Below are 21783 nucleotides of genomic sequence, written 5' to 3'. Positions count from 1 at the left end.
CTTCAGAGAAACTCTGGAGAGAAAGTCATGCCTCAGAGTTGTCTCTAAGGGCAAAGAACTAGGTGAATCCAATTAAAAAATAGGCAAAGGATCTGAATAGACTTTTTTCCAAGGAGGATAAAAAAAACAGTCAATAAGCACATGAAAAAAAATGTCCAACATCATTAGTCATTAGGGAAATGTAAGTCATAGCCACAAGATACCACTTCACAGTCACTAGGATGGCTAGAATTAAAAAGGCAGATAATAACAAGTGTTGGTGAGGATGTGGAGAAATCAGAACCCTCATACACTAATGGTGGGAATGTAAAAGGGTGCTGCCATTTTGGAAGACACTCTGGCAGAGTTATCTTTTGATTCAGCCAACTGAACTTACAGCTATATATACCCAAGAGAAATGAAAACATACTGTACACAAAAATGTGCACATGAATGTTTATAGTAGCATTATTCATAATAGCCAAAAGGTGGAAACAACCCAAATGGTTCATCAACTGATTAATTAATAAAATGTGGTATATCCATACAATGGAATATTATTCGGCCACAAAAATGAATAAACCACTGGTACATGCCACAGCATGGACGAACCTTGAAAATATTATGCTGAGTAAAAGAAGTCAGTTCCAAGATACCACATATGTGATCTAATTTATATGAAATGTTCAGAAAAGGAAAATCTATAGAGACAGAAAGTAGATTAGTAATTGCTTAGGGATAAAACTGCTCTAAAATTGACTATGGTCGTGGCTCCACGTATCTGTGAATAGACAAGAAAAAAAAACACGATGAATCATCTTTGGGTATGGTAAGTACATGGTAAATGAATTATATCTTAAAAAATATTTAACTGGTCAAAATTGTAAAAAACAAACCAGCAAACAAAATAAAGGAAGGGGAGATATAAATTCTTGGACACTTTCAGTTCTCTACGGCTGGGGTAGTTCAAGGGTGGTCCTCTAAAGAATTGCAACTTCTGGTCCTTAAAAAAATGTAGAAGGGATGTTGGGAAGGTGAGGGGAATGAGGGACAGGGGTTCACACAAATGGTAGAAAGATAGCTCAAGGTGTGTAAATTGGATCTGCTGTGGCCTGTACCCATTGCTTAATCAAGCATTATGACCAAGAAGATGCAAATAGCTTATTGTCCAGCACTGGATCCTATGCCCACCATGAGCCCAGACTAAGAATAGGGGAAAGTGGTCCCAGTGGAAAAGTGAACTGCCAGTGCCAGAAAGGAAGGGAAGCTGGACAGGCACCCCCAAAAGATGTCCACTCGAAGGACACAGTCTTCATACTTCAATCTAAGGAAGACTTTCTAAAAGTAGAATGAAAACAGCAGCCTCAAAAGCGGCCAAGCTCCCAGTACAAGAAGTTTTCATGCAGAGCAGAGATGTGGCTCCCTGGAGAGCTGAAAGAGATGGCTCTTGTGGCAGGGAGCTCTAAAGTGATCCTCAGTGACTCCCTCCTCTTGACATGCATGCCTTTGTGAAACCCCCTTCCCTTGAGTACGTAGGGACTGCAGAGAGTGACTCACTTGGGGTGAATAGGATGCAGCAGAGGTCCTAGAAAATTGTTTTTGAGATTAGGTGGCTTCCATCTTGGGTGCCCTCTCTCACAATCTGACCTCTTGCTTGCTTGCACGCTTGCTCTGAGTGAAGCCAGCAGTCTTGCTGTGAGCTTCCCTATGGAACTCTCACGGGAGGGACTGATGTCAATAGCCAGTGAGCTCTTGAAAGCTGCCAATAGCCTTGTAAGTGAGTTTAGGAGCAGATCCTTCCCCATTGAGGCTTGAGATGACAGAAGCTTCACTAACACCTTAATTGCAGCCTTGAGGAAGACCCTAAGCCAGAGGCATGCAATTAAGCCATGTCCAGTTTCTTGACCTGCAGACCATGACATAATGAATATTTGTTGTTCATAGCTGTGAAGTTCTGGGATAATTTGTTATACAGCAATAGATAACTAGCAGCCTTTAGAGCCCTTTATTCTACTATTACATTAGTTTGAGAATGTTTTATCAAAGGGATTATTTTTGTGGTGTGAGTCTGTGTGTGCCTTTATGTGTGAACATGAGTAGGAGTTTGTATGTACCTGCAGGCATTTTGAAGGGAAGGCCAGGAAGGTGATCCATAAATAGGGTAAAAGGACGGTAATTTCAAAGACTTCAATCCACTTTGATGTTGATGTGTCTTGGCTTTCTCTAGCAACACATTGGTTCCTGCAAACAGAACTTGCCTTGTCTTCCAGAAAGCAAAGTATTGTTGTGACAATAGTCACAAAAAGACTAGCACTTTCCATCTTAACCATGTTTTGTGCCCTCTGTGAGATTGCAGACAGTATCTAAATTTAGGCAGGCCAAATTAGACTCCAAAGAACTGATTTACAGTATAATCAACGTCACTTGGACTTTCTTCTGATTAGTATGGGAATGGTCAGGAGCTTCCCAAGTACCATTTATCCCACTTATTCTATTCTTTCTTGACAATAATATGTTAGGCTTCTTTTCTGCCCAAAAATCTGACTGCCCATTCTAAAGCCATAAATTATACAGGAGGCTCTTCTGTGCAGAGATCAAACCCAGATCACTACATGGCTTTTATTTGTGCCAAATGCACACAGTCTGCCTTGTCCTGGAGAGCAGGAGCGTCATGCAGTGGGAGCTACAGAAACACTGTTTACATGATCAGAAGTCCAGTTTTGCTCCTGTTTCCTTGCTGCTCCCAACAATTAGCCTCTCTCGGAACATCAGCTTGCCCTTATCCCAGTGGAACAGAATAACAAAACAACAGCTGGCATCTTAGAGCAGCAGTAAGTGAGGACCTGCCTGGAACTCTTTTCTGATGACTTCTAAGTGACGCTTCCAAAGAAGCAGAAGTTATCACCTTCATCACCTGAAAACACCGGCTGTGCTATGGTTAGAGGTCATACAGGTTTCAGGGACACAGGGCCCAAGGAATTTTCAGATGTGCATTCAAATGGGCACGTGGAAGGGGTCACAACACAGATTTCTGTTCCAACCTGAGTGAGGATGCTCACTGGCTACCAGTAGAGCATCCAATATAGAAACAATCTAAGACCAAGGGCTGGAGGGTGGGACCATTCAGATAATAACTTCTAGGGGGCTCTTCCAGCCCCACCAGGACTCAGTGGAGTTGTCAAGAGAATTAGGGTCTTCTGGTGCATTCTAGAGTCGAGGTATTGGCAGGAGGCCAATAATGTGGGCAAAACATTGGCCTGAGACAGGAGACCTGGATTCCAGTTCTAGAGCTGTCTTTGATCAATTTGTCTTGGTTAAGACTTTTTTTATTTTTTTAAAACAATTAAGCAAAAGCAAAACTTACTCAAATTCTCTTAACTCAAATAGGATCCGGGGTATATGTCTCTCATATAATCCAAAGGAAACAAGTGGAATTGAATTTCAGAAGAAATTGAAACTAGAAACTAGAAATCCATCAAGAATCAAGACAGCCTTTTCCCCTCACCTCCTTTCCCTTCCCACTTTCTCCTTCTCTCTCTGTGTTCTCTCATCTATTTCTGCTGTGTGGCTATGTCTTTCTCGTCTCTCTGCTTCTGCATGCTCAGAAAAAGTCGCCCTCCCCGAAAGTGTAAATGTCCTCAGCTCAGAAAGCCAGCTGAACTGCAAGTGCTGCCGAGTCTCATTTTCAGGCTCCCGGGTGAGAGACTGTGACTAGACAGATTGAGTCAGGGGCCTGAGGCTGCTCCAACCAGCTGTGGCTTGGAATGGGGGTTGGGGGTGGGAGTCAGGATTATGCAGGACAAAGGTAGTTTGAGTGAATTGGGGAAGGAGGGTGGTACAAGGTGGACACCAGGAGGGGACTATTGGGCTGGGCACACTGTCAAAATGTGTCAACTCTAGTACTCAGCCTGTCTGGATTCTAATACTTTGAGAAGTTTAAACTTCTGGCCCCTAAAGTTCTCCCCTGTTTTCACACTGTATGAATCTTGAGCTCTGTTTAACAAAGACATCAGCCTGGCAGTGGGAAAACATTTCTTAACTCTTAGCCTTGGGAAGAGGAGACAGTCTCTTCACCAACACAGTAAGCCCTTCATTCACAAAAAAAGAGATGGCAATTAACTGTAGGATAAGTCTGAAAAAATTAGACAGATAGATCTAGGAGACCAGTCACGTTAGCCATTCTCTTATCCACTGTGCCCTCCAGTCCCCCAGTAACTAAGCATCAAGATAGCTGGGATCTGATAGCTGTGCTTTAATTAACCTATTAAGGTCCAGAGGGGACCATTGACAGCATTATCACTGCACAAAATGGATCAGAAGTTCCAAATGTCTCACTAAGGTTATTGGATCCCCTGGGGTCTAGGAAGAGCATGCCACCCTAAGTACTCAGCTTACCACACTACTAGACAGCAAATGGAACAGCGGGGAGGAGGCTCCACGCGCAGCAGAAGGCATCTGTCCTCAGGTTGTTTACAGCACAGCAAAGATACATCTCCAGCTCCAAGGGAGACACGGGCCCCACGTTATAGAAATAGGCTGCTTTAGGGGTTTCTTATTCTGGTACATGCATGTTGGTTTACTTCTCATTTGAGCTCACCAGTCATCTCTTTTTCACTCTCCTGTCTTCCTGCAAATGGTTGAGAAATTATCTGACCCATTGACACCATCCTTGAGCTGGGGGTTCCTTCAGTGTCAGTCACTTTTGAATCAAGTACATTTAGCTGTCGTCTTGCTATTTTTCTAAATTACTGTCTTCAGCAAATGCTTAGATAAAACAGTCTTTTTATTATTCTGATGGAATTCAGCAAACAGTGTCTATGGGACTTCTGTTTTTGTGAAGTGCTCTGTTGCCAGGATACCCAGGGTGAAGATGTCAAAGAAGACACTTTGAAAGGACAAGCTATAGTGAATATCCCCGAATCAGCTCCTTGCATACTAATCATTCAGATTTACCCTATGCTGTTTCTGTTTGCTATAGGAAAGATACTAGAGTCCATAATTTCTGAATAATAAACTATCCAGAGAACAGAAAACATGTATTATTAAGGAGGGCAATGCTTGTTTAACTTCCTTCTTTTTCCTTTTTTTTTTTCCTTTCTTTTAAAATGTGGCACCAAGACCATTAGAGACAAATTCTGGTTTTTCATTAATACATGTAGGAAGATGAAAGAGAAATAGATTTCTACACTGACAATTTCAGGAAGAATGTAAAATACAGTGAAAAGGAAAAGATGAGAGGAATGAAAGATACCATTAATAACAGCAAAAAGACCCCAAAAGTCACCTATTTATTTAAAAAGCACAAGGTAAGCATTATAACAAGCATTTATTATCACCTACTGGGTTTATAGTATGATACTATACTTATAATGATGGCCTTAGGCTTAAGCTTAACTAGATACATTTGAAATGGAACAGATGTAAACTCCTATATCCACATAAATAAATAAATAAACAACAGAAAAGGCAAATCTACAAGTTCAGAATGAGATTTAAGGTAGTCTTAGCAGTCCCTTTCAGGGTTATAAAACAACAGGTTTATTATAAGCAAATGGTATGATATGTTTGGGTAGAGGAACAATTAATTGAACTTTGGACTGTCTCAAAACTATTCTTCTGACCAATAAGCATATTGTACTATTAGGATGTGGCTAGCCATACTAAATGACATGAAGTCTTATGTTCATGCAAGCACAATATTGCAAGAAAAATATGCTGGCTAATTACATACATCACAGTTGAGACTGACAAGCTTGGTAGAGATATGAAAGAGAGCTGACCAGAGGGAAAGTTCTGGAAACTACCTCACAAGACTACCTATTAAAGAAACTGAGCATGTTTAAGCCAGGAGAGAAGTTTAAAATGTTGGTGAAAATGCTATTGAGGTTTTAGAAAGCACCAATCCACTCTAAATATACCCATCCTGACCAAAAGTTGTCTGAGCTCAAAAGAAGTATTGTTTTCTCATCATTCAACACAATGGACACTTGAAGGATATATTTCCCAAAAAAGTTCATTAGCAGTCTCCCATCGGCCATGCACTGCTATGTTCTAGCACAGGCTATGGGATCTGACAGTCTTTTGTTCTCAGATGTGGTACCTTGATCCTGTGGTCCTGATCTTGGTTCTGAGGGAATCTTCTCTCTTGGTCTGGTTCTTTCTTTCTCCACTAAAGAGTGAAAAAGACAATCTAGAGGCCTCTTCTCCCCTGTGGGCAAGAGGTTTCTCTCTGCCAGTGACAAGTGTGAAGAGAGTTTTGGAGAGGTGGGGGCTGTCATTTTGAACCTGGGCTTCCACCTCAAAGAGCCACCAAATAGTCAAATATTCTGAGTCCCCACTTAGGGAAATCCATTCCAAGATTCTGTCCACTTTTTAGAATGAACATCCAAAGTAGCTAATAGAATATAAAAAATGTTTTTTTAAGACCAAAACTTTTTTTTTTCACAATTTGGGTCCAAATGTGCTGCAAATACCAGAAATGTAGACCACCTCAAACTGCTTAAGCTGTTTCTAAAAGAAGGAATCTCTTCCCTTTCTCCCTTCCTACTGTCAGCCTGGTTTTTAAAATAATTCAAGTACAATTACAATCAAGAAAAGGGGACCATCAAGACTGCCAGAAAAATATCCAGCTATGAGATACCACAAGTATAATAGGGTCACATATGATATTGGTATGCATAGAAACCCGAATTTTTATATTGAAAAATCCAAATTACCCTATATGCTGGTTTGACCATAAAATAATATTTTATGGAGTGCTATAAGGATAAATGATTAGAGTTATATAATGCCTATTACATATTATTAAAGTATTTTTAAAATATCAAGTTAGTGGTAAACCGATAGCAGTATTTCAAAATAGCTTTTCAGTTATTCAATATGAATAAAGAACTTTAAAAGATTCATGACTTTGACCCTATAATTCCTCTTTCTCTATTTTTACATCAAAGAAATAATCTCAAATGCAGACAAGAATTTATACACAATTGATATTTCAAAAATTTGAAAGAAAATCTAACACTTGGGAAATTACTCTAATTTTTAGGAAGTTTGTCCAATGGGATATCAACATAAAATTTTAACATAATTTGAGAGAAAAAAGGAATGGAAAATTTTAGAAATGTGACCAAATATTAGGTAAAACATACCCAAGCCTTAACAGTGGTTGCATTTGATGGTAGAACTATGGATAATATTTCCTGTAATAAACATGTACTATATTGATAATGAGGACTATTCAGTAAAAGCGTGTTCAAGGCAATAACTTCTTCGGTATCCACATATCCTTACTCCAGGTGGAAATAGTAGATGGGTCATAGGAAGAGAAAGTAAAATCTGGTTTTGTTTGGACAGTTACACCTTGCAGATACACTGCATATGTAACTTTATTGTAACTCATGTTTATCCAGTTGGAACCAACTACCCAAGGATAGTTGTGTCAGGATCAACTTTTCTCTTGGTCTCCCCAGCATGGCAATCCAGTGCTTTTTTTCCTGATGAATTTGTGTCTGTTTTTGGAGACTCAAGTCCCAGAGCACGATAGCTTTTGCACAGAAATGCCACATTTTCAGGAGAAACTAAGCCTGCTTCAAAAGAACATGAGAGTGGGGCTGGAACATAGGCATCAAAAGCCTCAAGACATGAAATACATTAAGAAACCTCAAAAACACGCTGGAGGATCCATGTGCAATTATTACATAGCCCTGAGTGAAAATAATTTCCATGCTACATTTAAAATCAGCGATCCTATGTCTTGCACTAGAACTACTTCTAACTCATTTTCTCTTTTGCCCCCAAGTTCTCTTTTCTCGCTTTTCTCTGCCCCATTCCCATCACACACACACACACACACACACACACACACACACACACAAAATCAGCTAAAATAAAGCTAGTATAATCCACCCTCACCTCAGGTGAAGAGGTTTTGTATAAAAACAAATGCAGTGACTCCCTGTTGAGCTCCACGCACACTTCTGAGTGTTTTCACATATATAGTGACCCAGTTAATTCTTACAAAAACTTTATAGGGCATTATTTTTCCCAGTCTGTGGATGAGGAAACTGAGGCTCAGAGAGACTTTAGACTACTTGTCCCATCACCCATGGCAGATCTAGGGTTTAGATTTCTAGTTCTAAATCCCATTTCTTTTCTATTAAATCACAGTGGGTGCCCACTGGATGATACCTATTGAGTTCCCTAGATACAGGCTGACCTTAACAATTTACCATCCAAACTGGGACAATTTTTAGAGGACAGCAGGCATAAATTTGGACTAAGCAGAGAAAACTGGGACTAGTTATCCTAAGGTACAAAATATAGTCAGGACTTTCTACAGTTTACCACACATAACCATGAACATAAAGTCAGGTCGTCTCAACCTGACAAACTAATACAAAATTGCCAACCAAATGGAAACCACTGAGTAATTTTTATGTTCCTGGAAACAATGCTTAAAAGAACCTGTGTAGGAACAATTCAACCAGTGCAGCCACTCAAAATAATAATGCTTGAAAGGAAGCCACATTGTTGGGATATCATCACAGAAATTTTGAAATTGATTTTTAATGATCTTCCTAAAAGAGGAGTAGGTTTGCATCAAGCAACAGAGGCCCATGTCTCATAAAGCTATATCTTGGTTAAGATTTAAGTGCTGGCTGGCCGCAGTGCCTCATGTCTGTAATCCCAACATTTTGTAAGGCCAAAGTGGGAGGATCGCTTGAGCCCAGTAGTTCAAGACCAGTCTGGGCAACATGGCGAGATTCCATCTCTTAAAAAAAAGAGAAAGGGAGAAAGAAATTTAAGTGTTAACTAAGTTACCCTCTGTACAAACAGCATGTAACCAGGTGCAACATTTACATTTGTTCTCTTCTCAGTCACCCTCTTGCTAGAAGCATTGTGGGCTCAAGCAAAAAGCAACTCAAAACCACTGCTGGTTTTATTGGCTGGGGCTGAAGAAACCCGAGTCAGTGGTTGAACTTCAAAGGAAAATTTGCGTCTCTCTCCTCCTACTTGGGTATCCTCATCAGCACATCAGAGGGCCAGAAATCAGCTAGAATTTTAAATTAAGCCAAAACAATATCCACAAATATAAAAGTCATTGTGTCCCTCCCAACTGCCCCAACCAGACTGACTGAAGTATGAGTCTGTGCTAGCACAGAGGTAACACTGGTCAGCTTTGAAGTGAGTGGACATCTCTTCAAGGAAACCCTTCAAAGCTCAATCTTCAAAGGGATACAGAATCCATCCACTGCCCCCAGCCACAGCCTCTGAACCAAGTGGGCTTTGCTCTCTGGCAAAAGAGCCAGAGAGTTCTTTTCAGGTTGAAACAGTCTCAGATGGCACTGCTTTGAAAGCAAATTAACTACTGCCCGACAGGTAGAAAAAGCTGGAACTGTGACAAGGGACAGCAATAGGAGATAAAGAAGAGGAAGACGAGGCACTCAAAGTGCTAAGAGGGGAATTTTGAAGAAGCATATTTTCATCACTGTTTAAAATTAGCAGAAGAGACCAACAGATGTCTTAGAAACGTCTTTTGCAAAATTGAAACCAATAATCCATGCGAAAGCTAGACTCTCTAATAGGCTCTACTAGGGCTTAGAAAATGAATTGTATTGAAATCTATGTGTATTGTAGCTCCTGAAGAGCAGCCTTGTGCAGTCACTGTCTCCCGAATAGCTAGTTGTAGTTCATTCAACACTGATGAGTTTGTTCTTATGTGTCCACTCGTCACACCCATAATAGTGCACCTGAGGGAAGCAGCATCATGTGGTGGTCACAGGCCTGGAGTCAGGACTCAGGAGTATATGATTTCAAACCCCCGTTCCACTACTTGCTAGATGTGTGACTTTGGAAGTGTTACTTAATTGCTCTAGGTTTCAATTTCTTCCCCTTCAAAAGGTGGGGAGAAGTGATCATGGTGCTTAACTCACGGGAAAATTAAGTGAATCAATATAATCAATACATGTGAAATAATGGAGCAGAGCTCACCAAAGGGTACGTGCTGTATAAATGTTGGTTATCATTTATGAATAATAGAAGCACAAGTGGATAAATTCTTCACGTTTGTGGTTGTTTGCACCCCTTCTTGTTCCGGAATGAATGTGAGGTAGCTAACAAAAAATAAGTAAAGTTCAATAAGATAGCGTAATTTTCCAGTAGGCACAAGAGAAAAAGAGGGCGGGGCTAAAATTCATCTAGAATATTTATTGCTGGCATTTTTTTTTTCAATTGTGAATTAACCTCTCAAAAGGGACTAAGAGGAAAGACAATAGCTAGACAGACAATGGAAAAGGCAGGTCCTCATGTATCGATGTTGGTCTATTCTTCAATAATTTTCAGGTTGACATCTCATTGCTTCCTTTGAAGCCAACATTTTCCCTGGCTTTGTTCTCTTTTTTCCTCATTACTGATCCTTACTGCTCACGCCAGAAGTACATAGTAGAGATCAGGAATGCTGCTAAAGTGAAGACAGAGAGAGTGAGGAGGTAGAAGCTAAGAACAAATGCAGACATGGACCCAAAGGAAAAGTAGAAAATCAGGAAGTTTAGGGGACTTAAAATACTCCCTATCCAGACCTATAAATCTATTACCTAAAGAGGTGTTCTTTCTACCTTAGAGTGCTCTGTGACTCTCAGGCTCTACAGGGAACTCCCAGCCTGGCCTCTGCTTCCAATTAATGCTGCCCATTAACATTTTCATGAGGTGATACATTTGTCTTCTGAATATGGTAATGATCTCAGAGTTCTTCCTTGTCTTGGGAGAATTTATTCACCAAAAGTGTCTGCTCCAGGAACCAATTAGAACAGCACTGCCTTAAAGAATTTTACTATGGTTTGAACATCAGGATTAACTTAAGCATAGGCCATGTTTATGTGACACATAAACAAAGAAGTTATTGATATTCTAGAACTAGATGGTTATAATAACAACTCATATTTAGACTCATGAAACTGGAAGAGACCTTTTAGAGATGGAATGCTGCTTCCTTATTTTGCAGCTGAGATAAAGTAGTTTCCTCCAACCCACCCTATTCTGTTCTTATTAGAGTGAGAGGAGATGCACAAAATTTATTTTTCATCAAAAGAGATTAAAGAAACCCGATGCATGATTTTCTTGGTTTTTCAGTTTATCAGTGTGAGAGCATCTTTTGCTGTTAGAAGATGTGTTTCAGGGGTTGGGCATGTCAGGATGTTCACTACGACTCCTCTGCAGTGGGCCACTAGGGAGCCTCTGCTGATTCCTCTCCAGCTGTCCAGCTGCCATCTGTCAGTGTAGCCATTGTTATTTCTCATGAGAATCAGTTATGATTTGAGAAGAGTTGCCATTTGTCAGGGGGAAACCACATCACCAAGTTTATTATGCTGGAAAGCATAATTTTATTCAAATTAGTTGGTGAACTCTAGCTGGAGATCCAGAAGTATGGAGATCCATACTTACGTGTGTGAGCTTTCTGATACCTATTTTTCTCACTTCTCAGAAACATGGTGGCAAAAAAAAAGTGGCCTCTGCAAATAGAACACCTTGGTCATCAGGCTTGTGATCTTAGGCCAACCTCTCTAAGCCCCAGTCTCCTCATACGTAAAATGGAGACATTAACAGTATTGTCTATGACATATGGTTATTATAATATGTAAATGAGATAACTCAAGTCAAGCATTAGTTTATGTAGGCACTAAATAAAGCAAAGAACAGATCTCAAGCCTGAGGAGTAGAAAGACATTCGTTTAACACAACCAAGTAATAAAAAAAGATGTCATGCTATCAGATTAACCTTTGTAATGCATATAATTATGTTTTTCAGATAGTGCATTCCGAGGACACACCTTTCAGGGGCTCCCTCTCTCATGACATGACACTTTACTCTCATGACATGACACTTTCACAGCCACCTCTTTACCCCACACACTGCATTCAGCAAAAGCACTGCATGCAACAGAAAATAGCTGATTCCCCCATGTTTTGAGTCTGGACACAGGAAGTGGCAGAAATCTGAGGGATGGAGAGCAAAGAGATGAAAAGCACTGATGGCATAAGAAAGAAGGAGGGAAGCACATCTACGAATATGGCATCCCCAAGAATCTAGAGTGCAACCTGTGGAAAAGTTGAATAGATTAAGAAATTTATTTTGTTTCACTGGCCAAGTGGTAGGTGAGGAGGGAAGGGAATATGTGTTCTTTTTCCCCATCCCCCATCTCCAGTTTCTAGCAAACAGTTGGATTTCTCCAACTGGAAGTTAGGAAGGTAGAGATAAATAGGCATATCATTTGGCAAGTATCATAATAATACCTGACTCAGACAAGAACTATCAAAGGCTGAGAAAACAAGTGGATGAAAGTTTGAGAAGAAACAGTATATTTACACCATTTCCAAATATGAATTACAAAGAAGATAGTGCTAACTTTACAGTAGAAAAACACTTAAGGATGCCCCCATAACCACGTAATCCTAGCTAACATCACCAATAATGGGACAAACTGGCATCATGTCTCTACTGATGTGATGGATACAATATTATTTATGTAGTATTCCTGCCAAAAAGGCATAACCTGAAAGTAGTGAGGAAACATATACACAAATGGAGGAGCATTTCACAAAACAACTGTCCAGATTCTCTTTCAAAATGTCAATGCTGTGAAAGATAAAAAAGGCTGAGTAATTATTCCAGATTTAAGCAAACTAAAAAGTACAATAAGGGATCCTGGATCAAAGAAAAAGGCTATAAAAGACATCATTTGGACATAATCTACTACTGTCTGAATGTTTGTGTCTCTCCAACAGGCCTATGTTAAAATCCTAACCCCTAAGGTGAAGCTATTAGGAGGTGAAGCCTTTGAGGAGTTAAGTCATGACGGCTGTCTTCATTAATGGAATTAGTGCCTTTATAAAAAAGACCCCAGAGAGCTAGCTAGCCCCTTCCATCACGTAAAGGCACAGAGAGAAGGCACCATCTATTACCGTGAAACTTGCTCCACTAGACACGGAACCTCCCAGCACCTTGACCTTGGACTTCCCAAACTCCAGAACTGTGAGAAATAAATTTCCATTGTTTGTAATCCTTGCTTTTAAGAGAGACACACAGTATTTAGAGATAAAATTCATGACATCTGTAATTTACTCTCAAATCATTTAGCAAAGCTAACAGTAATAGTAATAGGGAGAAGGGAGAAGAAGGAGAAGGAGACTGTTGGAGGGGGAGGGGAGGTGGAGAAAGAGATACAAAGCAAGGATTGTAAAACATTAACATTGGTGAATCTAGGTAAAGGGCATATGGAAGTTAATTACATTACACTTGCAACTTTCTGACTTGCTGTAAGTTTGAGGTTTTCTCAGAATAAACACTTTGTAAAACATTACAAAAAAAGAGAAACACAGAGAAAGAGAGCGTGCACAATGTATAAGACAAATAACTAGCTGATTGTAAGATAGGTGTGTTAACTGAAAGCACCATCCCTTCCATGAGGAGCACGCTGACCTGAGTCACATTTTTTTTTTTTTTTTTTTTTTTTAAGACAGAGTCTCACTCTGTCGCCCAGGCTGGAGTACAGTGGCGTGACCTTGGCTCACTGCAACCTCCGGCTCCCGGGTTCAGGTGATTCTCCTGCCTCCGCCTCCCGAGTAGCTGGAACTATGGGACACATTTCACTTGGAAGTACTCCACTAAGTTCCCATATTGTTGCTGTTTCCAGGGTTGTAAACCCCAATCATTGTGCTTTCACTGCCAAGTTACACTGCTGATTTTATGTGGCCTTAATTCTTTCTGAATGCATTAAATTATTTTTAGAACTCATGCTACCTACCAGTCATGAAAAAATTGTTTACTGTTAATTGAAAATGTTTGTAAAAAGAGCAAACTATTGTCAAAAACAATGTATACATGGCTGAAATATCTTTTCCCTTGAATCCTTAGGTACTCTTTGAGTAGGCATTTGCCAGTTGGAGTTGTACATTGTCTTTCTTGCGTTAAGCTCACCCATTGCCAATTATTTCCAGGTTTCATTTCTATAAGGTTGAAAGTGTATTTTGTCTAGATGTTTACATTCATTTCCATCATTTACAGATATCTTGCCTGCTGATGAAATGTAACCTCTTTAATCACAAGAAATTTCATTGAATTTCTTCAGGGCATTCAACTTATTTTTCACAGAAATGACTCTTTTCTTATATATATCATCAGTTTATGTAGTATTTAATTCTATAATCACCGTTTTAAAGATAACTGGAAGGAAGAGATTTGGAAACAAACACAATTCGCTTTTGGTAAACATACAAGCATACAGCCAACCTAGGGTGCAGAAGAACAAGAACGGAAGGCTGACCAGCCAACTGGTTGTAAGCATTCAATGTGCCATTAGCTTCACTCATTGTGTTTAGAGAAGAAATAGAAGAAAATCAGTTAATTCATGAGGAGTTGAGTTTCAATTCAGTAGCGGTTACTAAGAGATCTTCTATGTATTTACCTATTTTCAACCCACAAAAAAGTTTTGCTATCTTCCCTAGGTAAAAATATCCCTTCCATGGGTAAATATTGATTATCAATTCTCCATGAAATTTACCACTTATCAGAGAAACTAAAATTAGGAGTAGTGATCTGATGGACATACAGCCATTGAGTGCCTACTGTGTGCCAAGCACTGTTCTGGACACCAGGATAACAGGTTCCTACAGAGCTTCATCACAGTCGGTATAGTTATCTGGTAGGATTCACTGCTGGGCTGCAATTCTCTGCCCCAGTAAAGTTCATAAGAAAATGCCTGTTTGGCTCAATAAGTAAGGAATTAATTCAAGGCTATTCTTTCTGTCTTCTGAGAGACCGGGAGAATAAAAAAGAGGGAGGTTTTACTCTGTGTCAAGTTAAATGCTGTTATCAGTTGCTGCATGTACAACATGTTGTTTATGGTAGAGTCAACTGATTATGACGCCTGAAACCAAGTGATAGATGGGACATGGCTGTAGCAGCAGCAGAAAAACAAGGAAAAATAGTGATCATTAACATATGGAGGCACATGTATGTGATTTTGTGTCTTCTTTTATTAAAGCAGTTTTCTAAATTTGAGCTGATCCTTTTAATTAATCATGGAGCCAAGGCTTTTTAGTTTTCTGTTTTTATCTATGTCTTCAAATTACTTTTGAAAGACTGTTGCTGCTTTCAGTAGAATTTAGCCTTCAAGTTGGGAAGTAACTGAGAAGATTTCTGAATATTTGGGTTAAAGAACATAGCTGTTGGTTTTGGTGTTGAACTCTGCTTTGCCTACATGCCTAATTGGTTCTGCTCATCTCTGTGCTTGTGATTGATACCCACTCCCGTCTTTTATTGGCTCTCATGCCCACGAGGCAGGCCATTCCCTCCACATACACACACCCTGATGTATGCAAGGGTCCCTGCCAAGGGTGGCTTCATTTTTCTTCATGAATTAAACCCTCAACTTTGCTAAGTAGCCAAATGAAGGTTCCTGAATTCTCAGTAACTTCCTGTCTTTACTCCTATTTCATGAATACCTAAAGTGCTTCTCATGAATACCCTTCGTCAGTGACCCAGGTCAAACTCTTATTTTATCAACAAGAAAATCAAGATGGGAAAAGGTGAATGACACAGCCACTGTCATATTGTAGAACCGAAGCAAAATCCAAGACCTCCTGTCTCTCAGCTAAGCTCTTTCTACTGTATAACAATCCACCATTTTTTAGTACTTTAACAATGGTTCATGTAGCCTCTACAGTGGTATCCTGAGTTCGCTTTCTGTGAGAATTAGTCTGATTCCAGCATGTAAAGCATGCCCCGCAATTACCATGTAGCTTCCTTGAGGGCAGGGACTGTTCCTTTCATGTCCACAGCTTGCACAGAGTGAGAAGACACTGACTACAGGACAGGGGGATTTAATTAGCCAAATCTCATATCAAACAGCATCAGAACCTCCCTCCCAGCCACCTCCCAGTACCCCAATAAACAACCAGCACATATCTTCTGATTGCATTTCCATGCCCCCCTGTGCTTTTGATTAACTTCTGTGTTTTTCAGCCTTTGCATTGCTGATGCATCCATTTTGTGTCCCCAAGTGGGATATAGAACTGTAGGTAACAGGCAGTTAATAAGCTAAACAGGTAGGGACAGAGGCTCATTAATGGTTGCTCTGTGATTTGTAGCCAGTTCCCTTAGCACCTAAATCTTGAAATAAATATATTCAGAGACTCCGTTATCCCGGAAGAAGACATGGATCATTTTTCTTTCATTAACAATGGAGCCGCTACAGCAACATTTTTATTTATATGCACATTTCCAAGCCTAAAAGCTTGTCCCTTTAAACCTGCTTGCACTAAATTTTGATCAGCCCTTGATGAAAGAAGACTTACGAATCGGAGACAACCTGGTAACCATCTGTGCCCAATGCATATTAAAGGAAGTGTAAATTCACAAAAGACTCCCCAGCATATATCAGCTTCTCTACCCTGGGAAGACAGAGGATGATTAGAGAATCTGGGACCAAATCTCCCAATTCAGTAGGGCTATGTTAATGAGGAACTTTGACGAAGTACACAGCAGGAAGGATTCTTCAACAAAAGAAATTTCTAGATAACGGATGGTCCCAAATTTCTTCTATCTAGAAACCTATCCTTCTATCTGATGTGGTAGGCACTTCTAGGGGTCTCTACCCAACCATAAGAACACACATGCATGCTTCACACATACACGTGTGTGAGCAGGTACCTGCACACATAAGCATCTCTGAGCTCTGAACACTAGTACATGTGGGTCCAGGCAGTCATATTAACTGTCTATGCGAACATTTTGTGAGCTCTCTATTCACGCCATGCCACCCCAGGGCCATAGTCTTGGAATCGTTCTGGACAGCCCATGTGGGCGGCAAGCCACCCAGGTGCCGAGGCAAGAGATCGAGGGCACGAGCTGTTCCAGTATAACAAGATATACAAAATAAGAATAGTTACACTAGATGTAGATAATAGATATGATTATGTATGAATATCATTAATCAATAGTTTGTAGCAATTACTCTTTACTCCAATATTACAATAATCCTTGCTCTACAATTATAACTTAGGAAAAACCGGGCCATACAGAGATAGGAGTGAGAAGTGATCAGAAGACAAGAGTGCGAGCCTTCTGTTTTGCCCGGGCAGGGCCACCAGAGGGTTCCTTGGTCTAGCGGTAACGCCAGCGCCTGGGAAGATGCCCATTGCCAAGCGGACCGTGGTCTAGCGGTAGCGTCAGTGTCAAGGAAAAACACCCACTACTTAGCGGACCGGGAAAGGGAGTCTCCCTTTCCCCGTAGGAGTTCAGAGAAGACTCTACTCCTCCACCTCTTGTGGAGGGTCTCACATCAGTCAGGCCCACTCGCAGTTATCCGGAGGCCTAACCGTCTGCCTGTGATGCTGTGCTTCAGTGGTCACGCTCCTAGTCCGCCTTCATGTTCCATCCTGTACACCTGGCTCTGCCTTTTAGATAACAGTAGCAAATTAGTGAAAGTACTAAAAGTCTCTGATATGCAGAAATAATGGCGTAAGCTGTCTCTCTCTCTCTCTCTCCTTTCTTTCTGCCTCGGCTGCCAGGCAGGGAAGGGTACCCTGTCCAGCGGACACGTGACCCACGTGACTTTATCTATCATTGGAGGTGGCTCTCACTCCTTACCCTGCCCCTTTGTCTTGTATCCAATAAATATCAGCGCAGCCTGGCATTTGGGGTCACTACCGGTCTCCGCATCTTGGTGGTAGTGGTCTCCCGGGTCCAGCTGTTTTTTCTTTTATCTCTTTGTCTTGTGACTTTATTCCTACAATCTCTGGTCTCCGCACAGGGGGAGAAAAACCCACCGACCCAGTGGGGCTGGACCCTACAGCCCGTATACTGTTAAGACATATACTGTGATCAGAAATCAGGCAATCACATCCCTGCCTCAGAATCCTTTTCAATTTCTCTGACTTAATCTAAACTAATCAGATTTTTTTTCTGTGAATTTGGAGTTGGCACTGATAGGAACAGCTCTGTTTGCCTGAGCTGAGGGCTTTGTAAAATTGCCTGATAAAAAACAGCCATCTTCTGCCATGTGGTTGAAGAAATAGCAAAAGTTGGTATAATAAGAGAAAAATAAAGCAGATTCACAGTGACAAGTGGTGAGCAAGAGCCACAAAAGTCAGACAGACACACATGTAGAGACAGAGGAAGAAAGAGAGAGGAATTGTGTTGCTTTCTGGACATTTTAAGGTACTGGTCCCAAACCTAGACATGTTTTCCCTTGCATTTCATGAGACAGACACCCTATTTTCTTAGTAACAGTCCTCCACTCTGCTTGAATTCGTGTGCAGTAAAAGAGCTTTGGGGACAATCCCTAGTCATTGAGGGCTGGGCCCATCTAGGCTTCAGAGACAGATTCCCAGCAAAGCCATGCAGCAGTTCTTCCCCACCACTGAGCAACGGAGCCTGGTTAGGGTGCACCACCTGTGCACTGCCTGCCTGTCCTTTATCAGAACTAGCCCTCCTGCTAGCTTTTTAACACCTCTGTCCTTGCCAAAAACATTCAGAGTTGGAAGACAAAAGCATCAAGGATGCAGGAGAGGCCCAGGAAAAAGTGAGAGCAAAACCAGGGATTGCTGTGGACAAAGATAGCAAGGACAAATCACTTCAGTGGGCTGTCATTCACCACTGAAAGCCACAGGCTGGAGTGCCTGTGGCGGCTGGAACACAGTGTTCTACCATAAGGAAAATGAGGTGGGTAACTACTTTCATTTCCACCACATTGAAGGTCTATTCTTTCTTTCAAAAATATTTAACATACTATTCCAATTGTATTAAAAATGCAACACCAGCCAGGTATGATGGCCTGTAATCCCAGCACTTTGGGAGGCCAAGGCAGGAGGATCACTTGAGTCAGGAGTTCAGGACCAGGCTGGGCAACATAGGGAGACTCCATCTCTACCAAAAAACAAAAAAAAAAGTTGAGTGTGGTGGTACACACCTGTAGTCCCTGCTACCCATGAGGCTGAGTCAGAAGGATCGCTTGAGTCCAGGAGGTGGAGGCTGCAGTGAGCTAATTGCACCACTGTACTCCAGCCTAAGAGGCAGAGCAAAACCTCATTTCAAAAAAAAAAAAAATCAAACAATACCCAGCCTGGTCAAGTTCTGTCTCTTCTTAGCTCTAACACATGTTCTAGGTATCTGATTACATGACAGAAATTAGTACAGAAAGTATTTCACACCCTACCCCGCTCCCACACAAAGCCAAAGCATGTCTGTCTACAGCTTGCTCCGTGGCACTGCATCATTCTTCACCCCGCAACCTCCCCCTATCCCCCACATCCTTCCTCCACTGTGCTCCCTGGATAAGCATCCCATTCATTCTTTAGACTTCCCAAAGGGAGTAATTTGGCACCACACGGGACACCTTACCCTTGGAGTGCTAAATAGAAGTTAAGACTCGTGACCCTTCTCAGCTCTAATCACAGTCTAATTTCTCTGATAAAGCCACTTCAGATTTCTATTCAGCCCAGACCCTTGGCATCAGGCCTTGGAGCTGTCCTGGGCCAGGCTGCTGGGCATACCCTGTGATCTGAGCTTTAGCAGTCACCACATCGCTCCCCCATCAAACCTTTTAACCTGCTTTGTTTTGATTATTTTAAAATCCTGCCAAACCTATTAGGGCTAATGCTCCTCTGAAAGCAGCCACGACCTCCTGTCAGCACTTGGCACTGCAGGGCCATCCGTGACAAGGAGGGAGCTCACAGTCCTCTCTGTGGGATGCTAGCACCCTCTGCTACCAAAGAGGGAGGAAGCGACAGCGGAAAAGGCACCTGCCACCTAAACCTCAGAAGTCAACAGCTCCCCTGCCCCTGCAGCTAAGGCCTCAGCTCTTTGAAGGATATGAGCAGCTGCGGAAGCGATGGTGGCCTCAAAGAGTCCCATCGGCTGCTCTCAGTTTTGTCTTCAAAACAAAAGTGCACCTGTGTTTTGGCAAGCTTCAAAAGGGTTATGAGTTGTGAGCAAATACAATGTGGTTGAGTGAGAAGTGCTTCGAGCCTATGACTGCACAGACATACCACAGCATCTGGCACCATGGCTGCTCTGTGACCTTGAGGAATCACTCTGTGGACCTTCGGCATAGGAGAGATTCACAGCTTATCAGATTCACCCCTGAGCTTCAGGACCTGGGTTCACAGTTAAAGACCTTCCCAACTTGTCCTTCCATGCCTCAGGTTTGTACCGCTTTCTTTAGCATCTAATAAATAGCTCCTGTCCCTTCCCCTTTGGTCTTGGCTCCTAGAATGCCCTCCGATCTCCCTACTCAAATCCAGCACATTCTCTAAGACTCAACTTAAGTTATTTTTTCTTGAAGGCTTTCTTGGCTCCTACAGCCCTCAAGGCTCCTCCTGCTATCCCATCAGACAATTGCACACAATTACGCAGCCATTTTAGACTCCTTTATATTGTTCTCAATTATTATGTCTGTGTTAATATTGCATCCTTCAACATCCTAAACTCCTCAAGGATAGGGTCCAAATCATTTTAGCACACTCCTGGATTGTGTTCTAAGATTAAAAAGAAAAAAAATAATAAAATGGCAACCTCCCAGGGCATGATTATCCAGCCACTCTTCCCCAGCAGTCACACTGAGTCAGGAGAACACGGCACTCTGTAATTTCTAAAGGTCAGAAAAAGGTGATCGTGGTCAGCCAGTAAAAGTTGGGTGAGCCACGTCCATCTGGGTGTCCCTGCTATTTATTTCTATGTAATCCTCTGCCTAGGGGGCAGTGAGTGATGCCAATAGTGGGGGCTTTCAATCCATAATTGAAACGTCTTTCCTTCAGCCCAAAATGTGGAGCAGCTCCTAATTCCTCCCTTGGCAGCCAAAAGGCTGATCTAGCCCCAACCAACTGCAAGAGGTAATGGCAGGACCACAGACTTCCTGCAGCTGCAGGGATGAGCCAGGGGAGGCTGATAACCACCAGAAATGACCACAAGGACTCTGTGGGTGTCTCTGGAGGCAAGGACTGGTTAAGAGAGGAATTGGGGAAAGTAGAAATGAGGCTTTGCAATGAAACTCTGAATAAAGCTAGCTCTATGGGCCTTTGTACTTAAAAGCCCTACATGACCAAAAGGTAGCAATCCCCATCCCCAACACTACTCTCCATATCCATGCGGGCACCACCTTGCACATGCCCCAGAAGCCCAGCAGCTTTTGAGGACCCTGCTCACGCTCAGTGGTAGTGGAAGAAGAGAAAGAAAGGAAATCCATTCAAAGCCAGGAGCTAGCAGAGTCCAAATAAGAGGATATTTAAAAATAAATAAGTCAATTCTCTTTACAAAAGAAGACAGAGGTGACCAACCAGCATATGAAAAAATGTTCAACACCACCAATCATTAGAGAAATGCAAATCAAAACCACAATCAGATAGCATCTCATACCAGTCAGAATGGCTATTATTAAAAGGTCAAAATAATAGATAATGGCAAGATTGCAGAGAAAACGGAATGTCTGTACATTGCTGGTGACAATGTAATTAGTTCAGCCATTGTGTAAAGCAGTGTGATGATTTCTCAAAGAACTTAAAACAGAGTTACCATTTGACCCAGCAATCCCATTATTGGATATATATCCAAAGGAATATAAATTATTCTACTATAAAGACACCTGCACATATATGTTTATCACAGCACTATTTACTGTAGCAAAAACATGAAATCAACCTAAATGCCCATCAATGGTAGAATGGATAAAGTAAATGTGGTACATATGCACCATGGAACACTACACAGCCATAAGAAGAATGAGATTATGTCCTTTGTAGCAAAAAGAATGG

The sequence above is a fragment of the Mandrillus leucophaeus genome, unplaced genomic scaffold (genome assembly GCF_000951045.1).
Source record: "Mandrillus leucophaeus isolate KB7577 unplaced genomic scaffold, Mleu.le_1.0 Scaffold560, whole genome shotgun sequence".
Classification (NCBI taxonomy): Eukaryota; Metazoa; Chordata; class Mammalia; order Primates; family Cercopithecidae; genus Mandrillus; species Mandrillus leucophaeus.
This window is presented reverse-complemented; position numbering follows the sequence as displayed.